The sequence below is a fragment of the Humulus lupulus genome, chromosome 1 (assembly GCF_963169125.1).
Source record: "Humulus lupulus chromosome 1, drHumLupu1.1, whole genome shotgun sequence".
Taxonomy (NCBI): Eukaryota; Viridiplantae; Streptophyta; class Magnoliopsida; order Rosales; family Cannabaceae; genus Humulus; species Humulus lupulus.
Window position 1 is genome coordinate 38,973,092 of NC_084793.1, and position 13,078 is coordinate 38,986,169.

At 40.5% G+C, this 13,078-nt stretch overlaps 1 non-coding gene across 1 annotated transcript; it reads right to left on the minus strand.

Annotated features, from left to right (window-relative positions):
• Positions 1-7,708: 7,708 nt before the first annotated feature.
• On the minus strand, positions 7,709-7,815 carry LOC133813476 (small nucleolar RNA R71). The gene has a single exon (XR_009884485.1). It is a non-coding gene; the product is annotated as a small nucleolar RNA R71 (small nucleolar RNA).
• Between the last annotated feature and the right edge of the window lie 5,263 nt (positions 7,816-13,078).

A 13,078-nucleotide genomic window follows, 5' to 3' on the forward strand; every position in this document is an offset into this window, starting at 1 on the left:
CTCAATAGAGTTTCTACTGACCTCGAGTATCAATGAACCCGACAAAGCAGAAGTATACATGATTGGCTCACAACCAACCTGGATGACCCCAATAGTTGACTACCTCAAAACCGGCAGTCTCCCAGCAGACCGGAACGAGGCTAGAAAGCTAGTGTATCAAATTCCAAGATACACTATTGTGGAAGGGAAGTTGTATAAAAGGGGGTACTCTATGCCATTACTTCGATGTGTAACTCCATTCGAGGAAAAACATATTTTGGAAGAAATCCATGAAGGGTTTTGTGGAGATCACACTTGTAACGCCCTAATCTCTAGGGACCGTTACAGTGTGCATTTTAAACAGTGCTAAACTCGCTAATCTAGTCATTTGGCCATAATCATGTAACTAAGTATGATTAGTGGTTTAGGGTTAAAAATTTAAGTTAAGATACAACGTTTCACTAAAATGTTTACTGTATACATTGGGATCTAAAAAATATTATTTAAAGGTTAATTACAAGAAAATATTTACAACTAGCCGACCTAAGCAGCAAAATAGGGTTTAACCATAGTTCCTCTTTAAATCCTCGGTCGTGGCGATCAAGCAGCCACATATGTACACATCGTCACCTAGGCTCTCCAACTCAAGGATGGTCCAGCTTTCTTTTTGCCTTTACTTGCACCACATAGCACCTTTGAGTTGAAGCTCAGCAAGAAAACTTAATATGCTCATGAACAGTAATAACATGTTACTAAGTCATAATGTGCATGCCTAGAAATAATAGCCCTATTCATGCATGCAGATAAGTCCAGATAATGATGGTAGATCCTGCCCTCATGTATGGATGACTATTAAGTCAATCCTAGTTAAATGAGTGATTAACACTTTGAGGTTCTGATAACCATGTTGAGGCGTGTAGCCCTAATCAGATGAGTGGCTAGTGAGTAAGTCACTAACTTAAATCATATGAGTGACTGGTGAGTAAGTCACTAACTTAAACCAGATGAGTGATTAACACTTGAGATTCTGATAATCATGATGGGGCGTATAGCCCTAATCAGATGATTGATCAACATTTGAGATTCTGATAATCATACTGGGATGTGTAGCCCTAACCAGATGAGTGATTAACACTTGAGATTCTGATAATCATACTGGGGCGTGTAGCCCTAATCAGATGAGTGATTAACACTTGAGATTCTAATAATCATACCGGGGCTTGTAGCCCATAGCCATGTGACGATGCAGTCACCGGGGACTTCTGGCCCTGGCTCTAAGTAACTCGCCATTAGGCTAGACAAGCGCTTTTAATTTTCATCGAACTTGAGGTCGGTCAAGCATTAATGTTCATGATGAATCATTCAATGCTTATGTCGATTAGATCTAATCTTTTCGGCTTGCGTTAAACACGCTAATACCATTCTTGACTCTTAAGCCAATACCATACAACCAGTGCTCAGTACTACTGCCGAACTTGACTAATAAGTCACAACTTCATGGTTAATATTGACACCATTGCCGATTCCTGACTCATAGGTCAGTTCCATTCACAAATAAGCAATGCAACCAGGCATATATCATATGTCAAATATCCAAAAGTAGGGCATTCGGCATGCTTACTTAACAATCACTAGCATAAATATGATCATGCACATTTACAGAGACTCAAGCTCTAATCAATCTTATATTCAATATTCATGCCATGCCCTAATCACATGTTTCTTATGCATCACATGTATCACATACTGGGTGTAGTTTTCTTACCTCTGGTTCGAGCGAGAAATAACAAGTGAACGACCCTTGAGAATGATCAATCACTTGACCCCTTAGTGGTCACTTAGTCATAACCAACTATGGAATCCAATTAATGAAATCAACAATAAAATGTTCTTGACCTAAACCTCACTCCCGGGACCTCGAATCATACTCAAATGGTTAGTAGATTCGATCCCGAGCCTTAGGAATTGAAACCTCGAGCCAAAAACCCTCAAAAGTGACCAAAATATGAATCAGGAAAATCAGGGTAGCGCTACAACCAGAGTTGTCTGGTCCTGGATAGCGCTGTAGCGCCCTCGCTGAAACAACCCTGGTTCTTCCTCCTTTGAGTTTTCCAATTTCAACCTTCAAAACTTGATACCAAACTTCATTCAAACTCCCAAATGAACCCAAATACCCAACATACAAGTCCTAGGCATCATAACCCAACCAAACTTTGCTAAACACTCCCATCACTTCACCATTTTAAAACTTCAAAATTCCAACTGAAACTCAATAAGAAAACAGAGTAAAACCAGAGTTTCAATGGCTAGAAACTTACCTCAAGCTCAGAATCACACCCTCTTCAATGGTAGAACATAACCCTAGACCCTCAAGGCTTGATTCCCTAGCTTGAATCTTCAATTGGGGTTAAAAAAATTCAAAGAAAGAAGGAGAGAAGAAGATGATCATGAGGGAGGGAAACCAGTCTCTGTTTTTGCTCCTAAGGTTTCTACAACTTTCTCAAGTGATATATATCCTAAGTTCAAAAGACCAAAATGCCCCCAAACTTATTTAAAACCATTAACAGCCACCAAGGGAAAAACCGTCCTTTCTCCTCTATCTCGCTAATCATAATTAATGCCCTCCAAAACCCGTTATTCCCAATATTCCCAAATGTTAATAAATCATATCCCATTACCCTTTAATTCCTGGTAGTGTACTAATCCTCATATTACCCTGAGACTCACCCCGAGCCCCGAAATTAACCCCATTATGACCAAACCGATAACTTGCATTCAAAGATCGTCTCATGCCGACTGGCTCGAACAAATCCACATTATGATGTGGTCTTACTCATAATTCACCAACATGCATTAAAATATACAAATGTGCCCTCAACGGGCCAAATTACCAAAATGCCCTTACAATGAAAAATATACCCATATGCATGCATTTATCATCATATAATAATATAATTCACATAAACATGCATATAGTCATTTAATGGCATAATAAATCAATTATGGCCCTTCCGGCCTCCTAATCAAGGTCCTAAACCTTATTAGGAAATTTGGGTCATCACAACACTGGGGACATAGTTTATCGAAAAAGGTGTTAAGGTAGGGGTACTTCTGGCCCATAGTCAAGGCATACTCGTTCAAATATGTCAAATGATGTGATAAATGTCAATGGTTTGCCTCAATTCCATGAGCTCCACCCACTGAGCTCACCATGATGAGCTCCCCATGGCCATTCGCAGTATGGGGAATTGACCTCATAGGCTCCTTACCAACTGGAAAAGGTGGAGTACGGTATGTTGTGGTCGCAGTTGACTATTTTACAAAATGGACCGAAGTTGAACCCTTGGCCACTATTACCTAGAAGAAAGGCCTAGATTTCGTAGTAAAAAATATCGTCTACAGATATGGGATGCCTAGAAAGATAGTATCAGATAATGGGACCTAGTTCGACAGTGGTCTGTTTACACATTTCTGCGAAAAAATGGGATAATAAAAAATTTCTCCTCTGTGGCCCATCCCCAGTCAAATGGCCAGGTCGAAGCAGTCAATAAGACTTTAAAAAGCTCCATGAAGAAAAGGCTAGAAGAGGCGAAGGGGAAATGGCCCGAGGAGTTGCCTCAAGTCTTGTGGGCTTATAGAACCACAACATGGACTTCAATGGGGTATACTCCCTTCTCCCTAGCTTATGGATGCGAGGCCATGTTACCAATTGAGGTTGAAATCCCAACAATATGGTGTGATGCGTACAATCAGTCCCCGAATGAATCTCAACTCGAAGAAAGTCTAGACCTCATTGAAGAAAGATGAGATGAAGCCCAATTGAAAAATGATGCATACTAGCAACGAGCTACTAGGTATTTTAACAAGAGGGTTCGAGATTAAAAATTTGGATTGGGAGACCTGGTGCTAAGGCGCGTATTCTTAGCCACACGAGACCCATCTGCTGGGGTACATGGACCTAACTAGGAAGGGCCTTACCAGATCGAGTCTATTATTTGACCTCGAGTGTATAAGCTGGCGAGGTTAAATGGAGAATTGGTTCCGCGAGCTTGGAATGGTGAACATCTACGACCTTATTATCAGTAATGTAGGAATGATGTTTTAACTGTAACCAAGCAAGTGCTTGATTTTTGACTTTTTTCTTAATTTCGTTCAAAGAGTTGTATTTTCTTTTTAGTGTTGTACTTTCTTGCAAACCCTCATAATTCAATAACCTACGATCACACTCATAGGATATTAAGGGGGCACGTGTTCCCACCTCGACTATTTGCGATATGCCGAGTAATCCGTGGATTGGCCTTCTTCTAAATTGTCGTAGGCCCGGAGTTGGTCTTCGTGAAGGAGGTAGGACAAGAACCTTCGACCATAAGGAAGTTGAAGCATGGCTGCCCTACGTTCTACCATCATTTCTAATGGGGTGAGGCAGTGGTAATTGGCTACAGGAACAAATAGATGTGAATATTTCGATCCTAGCTATTCAAGGGAAAAAAGGACAAGTATGTTGAATGCTTACGGATGCATTGGAAGGAGTAAAATCTGGAAGGAGCGAGGCCGCCCGTGCAGAAAAATGCGAGCTTGAAATTCGGAGGGTGATTTGGCATATCCTCGAAAAGCCATTTTTCCTTTGGATAGCTCGATAGGTAGTAAAAGTCATCTCCTCCACGAGATCGAGAAGGGTTGCACTTGAGACAAAATAGATATAATTTCTCTTATGGTGAAGGTCCTTCCTACTTTAGCTCGTGGTATAGCGACTTGAGGGCTGACAAGACCCTGAAGGAGTTGGTATGGAGCAAGAATGGGGCAAGCTCGACGAAATCCAAGAGAATTCTTGAAATATGACTTCAGGGGTAGCAGGGCCCCCGCCCTCATGTGCTCACGACTCCAGGCGGCGAGCTTGTTTACAGTCGGGATTGCCATCCCTCGGGGAGAAGCAGCTTCATTCGTTTGAGGTCGCTGGCCGGCACATCAGGGTGCGAGAAAGCCTAAGGTTGTGATACGCCAACAACTCAAATATCTGACTGGTAGATGTGACTGAGCTCCAGTATTTCTCAGCCTCAAAGAACTCCTCCTTCAAGGTGAGGATTGAGAAAGCTTCCATCAGAGAGAGTGAAAGTACACCAGGTTTGAGGGTGATAGTGACTTTGAGCTTAGGATCTAATGGAATAGGCCTGATCTCGGGATCTGGATTAGGATAAATCGCCACTCGGAGTATCTTGCTCTTTTTCTCCTCGACCTCGTATATTTGGCGTCGAAAGCGATCTCGAATATCCTCTTACTCACACCTTTCTTTGTGCTTGCGTATCAACCGCTAGTTTTGGGTGAAGGGTGATTCAGGACTGGGAGATGATGGGAGGTAAGTGATTAGTGCTCAAAAATATCAATTTTATTAACCTTAAAGTGTAAAATTAATTAAGTTTTAATTAATATTTTCATGGATTTATTGTCATATATTTTATATTTGAAAATATTAATTTTAATTTAATTTGTGTTTAATTTTCAGGAAATAAAATATATTTTTGACACAAAGAAAAAGAAAGAATTAAAATTGAAGAAGTTAGGAAGAAAATGACGTTTTTGAAGATGAAATGGCACAAATTTAGGCCCAAAAAGAGGCCAGCCAACCGCCACTGCCACGTTCTGACGCGCCTGCCATGTTCCCCACGGCCCCGACCAAGACTAACGCCTCCAGCCCAGCACCCAACCCGAGCACGCCACGTCACCTGATGCTCCCCACACGCCGACAACTGCAGCTGCCACCTGCCATGATGTGACAGCCTGCCGCACCTGACGATGACGCCGCCTGCCACGATCAGTCCGTGTCTCCCACTTTACCAGCAGCCACTTCCCATTTTCATAAGCTTTTTGAGCCACTTTCCCACTATTTTATACACGGTTTTACACGTTTTTGGGTCCTATTTACACTATAAATAGAGTACCAAATGGGGAAAAATCATATCACATTGTGCAAGGGAATAGTAGAGAGTATTGGAGAGAAAAACACTTAGTTTTTCATATTTTTCTTTTACATTTTTGTGAGTGAAAACAATGCCTATTTTAGGCTAAATTTTCTTGTGGAAAGGCTAGAGTGGAGTTCATGTGTTACATTATATTTTTAATATATTGATTCTTTATTTTGTTCTTCATTTTCTATATATTTGTTACAATTAAATTTATTTTCTTCTAATTTTTATTCTAAATTTATTATTATCTTTTACATAAGTCTAGTCATGCTCTTCTTATGTAATTTAGGTTTTTAATTTAATTTAGAATATTTGTTATCTTATATGCTTTTTACTGCATTCTGTCATTGGTATTTTGTCGCTCTAAAGTATATAATATGATAGGTTTTTAAAATTAGAAGTTAATATAATTTAATTAAATAACATATTTTAAGGTGAGCTTTATTATATATATTTTTCAACTATAATTAATGGTGTAGAATTATAGTTGAGTATAATGAATCAATTTTATTAAAATATATATGTGTTTGCATGGATGAAACTTATGCCTTCCATACTTTCTTTCTGATTCTAATCCCTCGATTTTATTCATTTAATGTTTATATTCTTTTTCAAATTCACATTTTTCCAAAGTTTATTATTTTTAATTTACTAATCTTTCTTTTAATTTTGTATTTTACCTCTCTGTGGATACGACATAGCCTAATTACTACTGCGACCGCTTAGGAGTTTATTGGGCGATATCAATTTTTGGCGCCGTTGCCGGGGAGGTAATTCTACAATTAAAGGTTTGCATAGTAAATTAATTTTTTCTTTCTATTAAAAAAAAAAGTAGTATAATTTTTAATTTCTCTTTTATTTTATTAAATTTTTATTTTTTTATTTTATTTTATTTTTAAGTTTAGAATTTATTTTCTAGATTTAGGTTTTTTTGTCCGAAAAAAGCATAAAATTTTAAATCATAAAAAATCAAAAAATAAAAAAAAACAAACAAAGTATTGAGAACATTTGTGTAATTTTGAAAATTAGTAAAAACCAAACTTGTTCTGTCTTAGAAAAATTGGTTCTTAAATAAGGTCTGTGTTAGCGTTACCCTCCAATCTTTTCTAAGAACCTCGTGGAGTTCTAGAAAAGCTCTTGGGCCTAAAGTGGTACCTTGGCAGCCTTTCCAATTGGCCTGGGAACATTTTGGTGTATACTTATTACATTATTACACATTTGCGCTTATAATACTTACAAACTAAAAAATATTTATGCCACGAAACAGAGACGCACTAGGGAGATTTGTGAGACAACAAGTAGAAACTTTAGAATACTCTCCTAGTTCGTCGTTTTCTTCCATTCGTTCAAACACTCCCGATTCACCGAGACTTCCCGAACCACCCACAATGGCTCATCAAGATGAAGTCCAACCAAGAACGCTACAGGAATATTTACATCCTACGCGTACAGCCACTCCTTCGTGCATAATGTATCCCAAAAATATGCCAAATTTTGATTTCAAACCCGGCATGATTAACCTCTTACCAACCTTTCATGGGTTGGAAAATGAGAGTCCGTACGTGCATATACGGGAATTTGAAGAGGTGGTGGCTACATTCAACAACCGTGCTGATGTCACAAAAATTGTGAGATTGAAATTCTTTCCTTTCTCACTCAAAGACAAAGCAAAAAGTTGGTTGTATTCCTTAAGGCCTAGATCTATCGGAACATGGGACGAAATGACAAAAGCATTCTTTGCCAAATATTTCCCGCCCCATAAGACTAGCAGCCTTAAGAGGCAAATCTCTACCTTCATCCAGAAAGACCATGAAACTTTCCATCAGGTCTGGGAGAGGTTTAGAGATTTGATAAATCAATGCCCACATCATGGATACGAAAGCTGGCGTCTGATCAGCTATTTCTATGACGGTCTCACAACCGGACAAAGACAATTCGTACAAATGATGTGCAATGGCGAATTCCTTCAAAAAGATCCCGATGAAGCTTTCGAGTACCTCGGCGATCTTGCTGAAAAATCCTACACATGGAATGGACCAAGTCCTATGGACAAGCCACGATCAACTGGAATCTACCAATTGAAGGAAGAGGATAACGTCAAAAGCCAAATTGAATCATTGAGACAACAATTCGAGGCTTTCAAATCTCAAGAAGGTAGAGGAATCCACATGGCTGCAAAGGTAGAGACACGAGATCCATGCTTCATCTGTGGAGGAACGGAACATCAACTGCAAGAGTGCCCAACTCTTAGTGAGTTAAGAGGAGGAAAAAAGGAACAATGCAATGCTTTAGGGGATTACAAGAAACCTTATAACCCTTTTTCAAACACTTACAATCCCGGTTGGCGCAACCATCCAAATTTCAGCTGGAAGGATTCGAACCAAGCATCTGGGAGCCAATGGAGGCCTGAGCAGCAACAACCACCAAAATCATACAACGCTCCTCAAAATATCATGCAGTCAAGTAATTCTCTTGAGAGTACTTTGCAAATGCTTGCACAAACTCAAATAGCCTCAACTCAAGAGCTCAAAGCATGTTTCACACAAATGGTAGAGGAAATGAAAGACATGAAAGTCCAAATGACAAAGCTAAACACTACTTTGGCAATTCAAGAGCATGGGAAACTTCCCGCTCAACCTCTAATCCATCAAAAAGGGCAACACATGGCACACACCTCCTCCTCTGCAGATACAAATTTCAAAGAGGTTAATGCCATCACTACTCAAAGTGGTCAAAGTACGGTTTCACCGTTAACTAAGACAACGAGTACGTCAATGCCCGCTCCAGATGATGATGTGCCAATAAGCATTCCAGTAAAGGCACCCTTTCCTCAAGCTTTGAAATCTACTGGAAAGGTACTGGAAAATCATGGTGAAATCCTAGACCTTTTAACACAAGTGAAGATCAACTTGCCATTGTTGCATGTGATCAAACAAGTGCCGGCTTATGCCAAGGTTATCAAGGATTTGTGCACCGTTAAAAGAAAGCATCATGTCAAGAAAACTGCATTCTTGGCAGAACAAGCTAGCGCGGTAATTGACTGCAAGACACCGCCTAAGTACAAAGATCCTGATTGTCCCACCATCTCATGCCAAATAGGGGAACAGGAATTTGGTCAAGCCCTTCTAGACTTAGGAGCAAGTGTAAATCTCATGCCATATTCAATATACTTGCAATTAGGTCTAGGAGAACTCAAGCCCACATCTGTGGTGTTACAACTGGCCGATCGATCAGTTAAGAAACCTCGGGGAATAGTAGAAGACGTTTTGATTCAAATTGAAAAATTCTATTACCCTGTTGATTTTCTCATCTTAGACACTCAATCTGAAGTGAGTATAGAGTCCAAAATTCCCATCATTCTTGGTAGACCTTTCCTCGCAACAGCTAATGCACTCATTAACTGTAGGAATGGTCTCATGAAAATCTCTTTCGGGAACATGACTCTAGAAGTGAATGTTTTCCACATCGGAAAACAACCACCTGACAACGATGAGTGTTTCCAATCCTATCTGATCGATACACTTATTTCGGAAGAGGTCGAATCGAAATACACGTCTAATCATTTTAATCACCTCTTCCAAATTTCAGAAAGTTCCGAGCCCGATGAATCTGCAATCAACCCTGAAATCGTCAAACACTCACAGGCTAAAAGACCCATGTTTTGGAATCCAATATTTGAGGAACTCCCTCAAGATCGAGAAACACCAAAACCATCTATTGAACAAGCTCCTCAACTAAAGTTGGCCCAACTTCCTGATGGTCTTAAGCATGTTTTCCTGGGAGCTGACAACACTTTTCCTGTCATAATATCCTCCAAGATCACTGCCACACAAGAGCGCCAACTCATCAATGTGTTGCAAGAACAAAGAGATGCATTAGGATGGAAGATAGCTGACATCAAAGGTATTAGTCCATTAATTTGCTCCCATCACATTCAATTGGAAGACGGGGCTATACCACGTCGTGACCCTCAAAGAAGATTGAACCCAACGATGAAGGAAGTAGTAAAGCCTGAAGTCTTGAAACTTCTGGATTCTGGCATAATCTATCCTGTTGTTGATAGTAAATGGGTCAGCCCAACTCAGGTTGTTCCCAAGAAATCTGGGGTAATAGTGGTACCAAATGAAAAAGGGGAACTTGTTCCTACCAAGGTCACAACTGGGTGGCGCATGTGCATTGATTATAGAAAATTAAATGCAGCCACCCGCAAAGACCATTTTCCACTTCCATTCATCGATCAAATATTGGAACGTGTGGCAGGTCATCCTTTCTATAGCTTTCTCGATGGTTATTCAGGGTATTACCAAATCGAGATTGCCTAAGATCAGGATAAGACCACATTCACTTGTCCTTTTGGTACTTTTGCCTTCCGGCGTATGCCATTTGGCCTGTGCAATGCTCTAGCCACTTTCCAGCGATGCATGATGAGCATATTTAGTGATATGATCGAGAAATGTATGGAAGTATTCATGGATGATTTGACAGTCTTTGGAGATTCCTTTGAATCAAGCCTTCTTAATTTGGAGTCTGTGCTTAAACGTTGCAAAGAGAAAGGCTTGGTACTCAACTGGGAAAAGTGTCATTTCATGGTGCCATCAGGCATAGTCTTAGGGCATGTCGTGTTGGAACCCCATTTTTACATGTTTATACTAGAAAATTTGGGACTAATGCTGTGATTTTTATTACATTACAATAAATCGGATCAGAAGTTTGCCTAACTTCGATCAAAAAACCTTATAAAATTAGTGAAAAACAGTAAATATACTCACAGTACAAATGAAACACGTAATATATATATACTAAAGAAAGAGACTCAAGAACAGAAACTTACACAAAGTTGAAAGTGCTGGAGTTAATTTGTTTCTTCAGTTTGGCGAACATGCAAAGAAAGAAAAAAAGACTCTGGTTCATTCTGTTTGGTTTTTCTTTTATCTGGATAATGAAACAAAAGTGTAGACGAAGAAGAAAAGGGGTATATATATCCCAAAGGGATGTCAAAGGTCGGACAAATCTGGGCCTTTGGTTTGATTTGGAATTTGATCCGACGAATGGGGTATGAATATGAAAACGGCGGCAAAAGTTGAGATATGAAAAGATGTGGGCAAAAGTAAGGAGTACTCAAGTACTCTGAGTGTGCAATCCTTAGCTAACGCATGTCCATACTCGAGTGTGGTAGGTGGCACTGTAATGCCCCAAACTCCAGGGACCGTTACGGTGTGCCTTGTAAACAGTGCTAAACTCGCTAATCGAGTCATTTGGCCAAAATCGTGAAACTAAGTATGATTAGCGGTTTAGGGATTTAAAACTTTGGTTAAGATGTAACATTTCACTAGAACGTTTAATTTATACATTGGGATCCCGAAAATAAAGTTTCAGAGTTTATTACATAAAATATTTACAACAGGCCGTTCTAAGCGGCAAAACAGGGTTCAACCCTAGTTCCACTTTAAACCTCGGCCGTGGCGGACGAGCAGCTGCATATGTACACATCATCACCTAAGCTCTTCAACTCAAAGATGGTCCAGCTTCCTCTTGCCTTTACCTGCACCACGTAGCACCCGTGAGCCGAAGCCCAGCAAGAAAACACAATATAACATGATATAATATCAACTATAACCATAGTAACCATTTGGAACCAATGATCCATCCAGATAGGTGACAGTAGCCAAAAGTCACAATAATGAGCATCGCTCCCTCTAGCCACGTGACGATAGGGTCACCATGGCTCAACTGATAAGTGTTCCCTTCATAAGATTGGTTAGGATAGGTGCATGGTGATTAGTCACCAACATAACCTTCCTCACGACTCTAGAGTCGAAACTATGGACAACGTCCCTTAGCCATGTGACAAACAGTCACCGGGGTTCTATACCTTGGCTATAGTCATCTGGTTGTAAACCAGGCAAGCGCTTATAGTTCTCATTGACCTTCCGGCCGGTCTAGCATTAATACCCCATATGAGTCATTCAATGCCGACCTTGATTAGATCCAATCTTTAATCGGCCTGGCGCTCACAACGCACTGCCATTTCTGACCCTTGGGTCGGTAAAACACGACCAGTGCTCAGCCCGTGGTGAACTCAACTAATAAGTCACAGCTTCACAGACGGATCTGACACCATTGTCGATTCTGACTAATAAGTCAGCGCCATACACAGGTAAGCCATGCCACTACACATATATCACATGACCAATATCCACAAACAAGGTATTTAGCATGCTTACTAACAGATACCAGTACAATTAGGACTATGCACAACCACAAAGACTCAAGCTTTGAACAATATCATACCCAGTATACAAAGCATGTCCTAATCACATGTTTCTCACGCATCACACGCATCATACTTAACAATCCAACATGCATCAATAGCAGCCATGCATGTCACGTTTAACAGTCAACCAACATGCATCAATGATAGCCATGCATGTCACATATACACAGGGTGCAGTTTTCTTACCTCCGGTTCGAGTGAGAGTTAGAGTAAGAACGACCCCTGAGAACGATCGATCCTTAATCCTTTAACGGTCACCTAGTCATAACCAAAACAATCTCCAATTAATGAAAATTACCAAAGACAGGGTCTTAACCTAAACCCCACTCTCGGGACCTCAAAACACGCCCACACAGTGAGTAGATTCGATCCCGGGCCTTAAGGATTGAAACCCCAAGCCAAAAGCCCTTAAAAACACCCAAAACAGGGTTAAGAGGAAACAGGGGAGCGCTACAGCGCTGCCCTTCTAGCGCCCCAGCGCTCAAGGCAGAAACACAAACCGCCCAACCTCCCTGCAGGTAGCGCTATAGCGCCCTACACTGGGCGCTGTAGCGCTACCTTCAGCCAGCCAAATCCCAGTTTTTCCTTCCTTCGATTTTACCATTTCTAACCCAAACCAAAAGCTTCCAAACGTCAAATTAACTCCCAAATGAACCCAAATACCATCTCCACATGTCCTAAGGACCACAACCCCAAGAACCCTAGCCAAAACTCCAACCAATTCCCAAGTTGCCAACCCAAAAACCAGCTGAAACTTAACTTATAAAACAGAGTAAAACCAAGAGTTCTAGTGGCTAGAAACTCACCTTAATCTTGGCAGCACACCCTCTTCAATGGTGGAGCACAACCCTAGCTTGGCTAAGCT